This window comes from Oncorhynchus keta, chromosome 19 (assembly GCF_023373465.1).
Source record: "Oncorhynchus keta strain PuntledgeMale-10-30-2019 chromosome 19, Oket_V2, whole genome shotgun sequence".
Classification (NCBI taxonomy): Eukaryota; Metazoa; Chordata; class Actinopteri; order Salmoniformes; family Salmonidae; genus Oncorhynchus; species Oncorhynchus keta.
This window is the reverse complement of record NC_068439.1, coordinates 84,644,211-84,650,326: the sequence shown is the minus strand read 5'-3', so window position 1 is coordinate 84,650,326 and position 6,116 is coordinate 84,644,211.

Genomic DNA, 6,116 nt, shown 5'->3' with positions numbered 1-6,116 from the left:
AATCGTTTACCTTTGATGAGCTTCGGATGTTCACTCACGAGACTCCCAGTTAGACAGCAAATGTTCCTTTTGTTCCATAAAGATATTTTTTTATATCCAAATACCTCCATTAGTTTGATGTGTTATGCCTAGGAATCCACCGGAAATAGCGGTCACGACAACGCAGACAAAAATTCCAAATTATATCCATAATATCGACAGAAACATGTTTTTTATATGTTTTTATGTTTTTCAAATATCTATTCGATAATATATCAACCGGGACATTTGGCTTTTCTTCAGGACCGGGAGGAAAAATGGCTACCTCTCTGTTTAGTGAAAAAATCACACTGAGAGCCAACAACTGAACACTTACGCAATGTGGACGTTTACACTCATTCCTCAAAATAAAGGCCTGAAACTATGTCTAAAGGCTGTAGAAACCTTAGGGAAGCCATAGAAAAATGTATCTGGTTGATATCCCTTTAAATGGGCAATAGGGATGCATAGAAAGACAGGTGTTTCAAAATAAGAGTCACTTCCTGATTGGATTTTTCTCAGGATTTCGCCTGCAATATCAGTTCTGTTATACTCACAGACAATATTTTTACAGTTTTGGAAACTTTAGAGTGGTTTCTATCTTAACCTCTTAAGTCGAACCCCTACTTTTTCGAACATTCTGTTAAAAATCGCACAACATTTCAGTGCCCTGCTACTCATGCCAGGAATATAGTATATGCATATGATTAGTACGTGCGTTTCATCGAAAAGTGCAGGAAAATCTGATCACTGAAAATGGTAAAATATATCCATGCGCCACTTGAACGTGTTGTTGAATGGGAACCACATTAAATGGGGCCGAGGTTGCAATACCTACAGCTTCCACACGATGTCAACAGTCGTCATTTGCCTACGATTTGTTTCTTGGTCAAACGGACACGAGGCAGCGCATTTCTTCCGGTCTCCGACCGGATATTTTGGTTGAGATTTACCCGGACATTATTTCAAGACGTACAACTATAGAATATACATCGCCTCGTGATCAATTTGATAGATTATTAACGTTTACTAATACCTAAAGTTGCATTACAAAAGTATTTCGAAGTGTTTGGTGAAAGTTTATCGTCAACTTTTTTAAATGTAAAAAATGACGTTACGTTATAAAACTGTGTTTTTTTCCTTGATCACACAGTCTTCATAGATCGATATCTAGGCTATATATGGACCGATTTAAACTAAAAAAAGACCCAATAGTGATGTTTATGGGACATCTAGGAGTGCCAACAAAGAAGATTGTCAAAGGTAATGAATGTTTTATATTTTATTTGTGCGTTTTGTGTAGCGCCGACTATGCTAATTATTTTCTTTACGTCCCCTGCGGGTCTTTTGGGGTGTTACATGCTATCACATAATAGCTTCTCATGCTTTCGCCGAAAAGCATTTTAAAAATCTGACTTGTGGGCTGGATTCACAACGAGTGTAGCTTTAATTCTGTACCCTGCATGTGTATTTTAATGAACGTTTGAGTTTTAACGAGTGCTATTAGCATTTAGCGTAGCGCATTTGCATTTCCAGATGTCTAGATGGGACGCCTGCGTGTCGGGTGGAGGTAAGAGGTTAAGCTGTCAATTATCTGCATATTCTAGCATCTGGTTCTGAGAAATAGGCAGTTTACTTTGGAACGTTATTTTTCCAAAAATAAATATAGTGCACCCTAGCTTCAAGAGGTTCCTCTTGAACCTCTGGGGGTAGTATTTCATTTTTGAATGAAAAACGGTCCCATTTCAAACAAGATATTTTGTTATGAAAAGATGCTCGACTATGCATATAATTGACAGCTTTGGAAAGAAAACACTCTGATGTTTCCAAAACTGCAAAGATATTGTCTGTGAGTGCCACAGAACTAATGCTACAGGCTAAACCAAGATGAAATTTCATACAGGTAGTGAGTCAGATTTTTGAGGCACTGTGTTCCAATGTCTCCTTATATGGCTGTGAATGCGCAAGGAATGAGCCTACGCTTTACATTTACATTTACATTTAAGTCATTTAGCAGACGCTCTTATCCAGAGCGACTTACAAATTGGTGCATTCACCTTATGACATCCAGTGGAACAGCCACTTTACAATAGTGCATCTAAATCTTTTAAGGGGGGGGGGGGGGTGAGAAGGATTACTTTATCCTATCCTAGGTATTCCTTAAAGAGGTGGGGTTTCAGGTGTCTCCGGAAGGTGGTGATTGACTCCGCTGTCCTGGCGTCACAAAACACTTTCTGTCGTTTCCCCAAGGTGTTTGCAGCATTGTGACGTATTTGTAGGCATATCATTGGAAAATTGACCATAAGAGACTACATTTACCAGGTGTCCGCTCGGTGTCCTCCGTCGAAACTATTGCGTAATCTCCAGGTGCGTACATTTTTCCATTTTGAACAGAGGAGAAACCAAACTGCCACGAGTGACTTATCATCGAATAGATGATAAACATTTTAGCCAAACGTGATGAACAAAACGGAGCGATTTCTCCTACACAAATAATATTTTTGGAAAAACTGAACATTTGCTATCTAACTGAGAGTCTCCTAATTGAAAACATCCGAAGTTCTTCAAAGGTAAATGATTTTATTTGAATGCTTTTCTTGTTTTTGTTAAAATGTTGCCTGCTGAATGCTAGGCTTAATGCTATGCTAGCTATCAATACTTTTACACAAATGCTTGTGTAGCTATGGTTGAAAAACATTTTTTGAAAATCTGAGATGACAGTGTTGTTAACAAAAGGCTAAGCTTGTGAGCCAATATATTTATTTCATTTCATTTGCAATTTTCATGAATAGTTAGCGTTGCGTTATGGTAATGAGCTTGAGGCTATAATTACACTCCCGGATACGGGATTGCTCGTCGCAACAGGTTAAAGGATGTAGAGGGCTTAAATGAATGTTTCTGCCCCGTCAAAATTTTAGGGCCTGTTTAGTGGTGCCATTTGGTGTCCGAGGTGACCTTAAAGTGCCTAGAGTCCTGGCTATGTCGTGAGTCTTCCATGTTATGTGTCCCTGTGTAAAACTCAAAGGGAAAAGAAAAGTACAAAGTAAATAGGTAGCCAAAAGGAGATACCTCCGACGTCCGTGTGGATCCTGACTTCCTTACAGCTACACAGCGGATCTAGAGGTATCCAAGCCACGACGCGTTTCTGCCTTACTCTGCTTCATCAGGTAGCAGGGAGATAAAAAGTACAAATGTGCCAAAATGTGCACTCGGCCGTGGTACAGGGACAAGGCCGTTTTTGTACTGGAGAAAATAGTTTGTGTGTGTGTGGGTATATGTGGGTGAGTGTCGTGGAGGTTCTATGGTCTGGAAGTTTGATGAAGTTCCGTAATGAATGCAAAAGGGCGTAGATTCGTTGGAATATAAGCTCCGTGATGTAGGAATCCAAAAATGTGATGGTGGTCGCAAGGATTAAAACAGGTCGAAAATATCAAAATTCGGGGTGTAGCATGAGGCTGGGGCCTGGTTTAGGAAAAGGTAGTGATCCAAAGTGGAAGTGGAGAGATCAAAATTGCATGTTGTCCAGGTGAAAGTGTCTTCAAAAAGTTTTTCGACCCAATGGTGCTGAGACTGAGGGATGCTCTTCTTTTGTATGAAAGAGGGGGGGCGTGGTCACCATGTGAATGAAATCCTATTGGTGCATGAGGCATGCATGAAAAATTATGATGCATGAGGCAGGCATGAAAAATTAATCCATGCTTTTGTCACTTCTAGGTTAGACTACTGCAATGCTCTACTTTCCGGCTACCCGGATAAAGCACTAAATAAACTTCAGTTAGTGCTAAATACGGCTGCTAGAATCCAGACTACAACCAAAAAATGTGATCATATTACTCCAGTGCTAGCCTCCCTACACTGGCTTCCTGTCAAGGCAAGGGCTGATTTCAAGGTTTTACTGCTAACCTACAAAGCATTACATGGGCTTGCTCCTACATATCTATCTGATTTGGTCCTGCCGTACATACCTACACGTACGTTCACAAGACGCGGGCCTCCTAATTATCCCTAGAATTTCAAAGCAAACAGCTGGAGGCAGGGCTTTCTCCTATAGAGCTCAATTTTTATGGAATGGTCTGCCTACCCATGTAAGAGACGCAAACTCGTTCTCAACCTTTAAGTCTTTACTGAAGACTCATCTCTTCAGTGGGTCATATGATTGAGTGTTGTCTGGCCCAGGAGTGGGAAGGTGAACGGAAAGGCTCTGGAGCAACGAACCGCCCTTGCTGTCTCTGTCTGGCCGGTTCCCCTCTTTCCACTGGGATTCTCTGCCTCTAACCCTATTACAGGGGCTGAGTCATTGGCTCACTGGGGCTCTGTCATACCGTACATAGGACGGGTGCATCACTTGAGTGGGTTGAGTCACTGATGTGATCTTCCTGTCTGGGTTGGCGCCCCCCCTTGGGTTGTTGCCGTGGCGGAGAGCTTTGTGGGCTATACTCGGCCTTGTCTCAGGATGGTAAGTTGGTGGTTGAAGATATCCCTCAAGTGGTGTGGAGGCTGTGCTTTGGCAAAGTGGGTGGGGTTAGTGGGTGGGGTCCTTCCTGTTTGGCCCTGTCCGGGGGTGTCCTCGGATGGGGCCATAGTGTCTCCTGACCTCTTCTGTCTCAGCCTCCAGTATTTATGTTGCAGTAGTTTGTGTCGGGGGGGCTAGGGTCAGTTTGTTATATCTGGAGTACTCCTCATGTCCTATTCGGTGTCCTGTGTGAATTTAAGTGTCCTCTCTCAAATTCTCTCTTTCTTTCTCTCTCTCGGAGGACCTGAGCCCTAGGATCATGCCTCAGGACTACCTGACATGACGACTCCTTGCTGTCCCCAGTCCACCTGGCCGTGCTGCTGCTCCAGTTTCAACTGTTCTGCCTTATTATTATTTGGCCATGCTGGTCATTTATGAACATTTGAACATCTTGGCCATGTTCTGTTATAATCTCCACCCGGCACAGCCAGAAGAGGACTGGCCACCCCACATAGCCTGGTTCCTCTCTTGGTTTCTTGCTAGGTTTTGGCCTTTCTAGGGAGTTTTCCCTAGCCTCCGTGCTTCTACACATGCATTGCTTGCTGTTTGGGGTTTTAGGCTGGGTTTCTGTACAGCACTTTGAGATATCAGCTGATGTACGAAGGGCTATATAAATACATTTGATTTGATTTTGATTTGGGAGTGTCCATAGGTCATTTGTTTGGTTATGTATGGTGCAGTAGTATTTTTAGTATAATTATTTTGTTTTAATCCTAAAGTGAAATTCGGATTGCGTGGTGGTTATGTCCCAGGTGGAAAGATACAATTGTAATTGAGAGAAAAGGGTGAAAAAATGTAAATTGAAAATGACGTATGTGGTGGTTGAATCAGGGATCCATGATGAAGGTTAAAATTTGTTTCCAATGTTTCAGGGTGGTGAAGGCTTTAAAAATAAGTGGTTCCTGAAGTGTCATCCGTTGTTGTAGATTTCCAGGTTAAAGAAAGAAAAAATATTGTCGGCAGTGATGTCCTTGAAAGATTAAAAGTGAAGTATGTGGTGGTGAAATCAAGGATCCTTGGTGAAAGAACGAATTGCAAAAATCGCTGAAGTTGGAGACTTTTATCTCCCTCACCAACTTCAAACATCAGCTATCCGAGCAGCTAACCGATCGCTGCAGCTGTACATAGTCTATAGGTAAATAGCTCACCCTTTTTCACCTACCTCATTCCCATACTGTTTTTATACTGTTTTTATTTATTTACTTTTCTGCTCTTTTGCACACCAATATCTCTACCTGTATATGCCCATCTGATCATTTATCACTCCAGTGTTAATCTGCAAAATTGTATTATTCGCCTACCTCCTCATGCCTTTTGCACACATTGTATATAGACTGTCCATTTTTTTCTACTGTGTTATTGACTTGCTAATTGTTTACTCCATGTGTAACTCTGTGTTGTCTGTTCACACTGCTATGCTTTATCTTGGCCAGGTCGCAGTTGCAAATGAGAACTTGTTCTCAACTAGCCTACCTGGTTAAATAAAGGTGAAATAAAAAATAAAAATAAAAAAGAGAAAACATTGTGTCCAAAGATTGAGTGTGGTGAAAGCTTTAAAACAAATTCAAATACATCAAAATGAAAG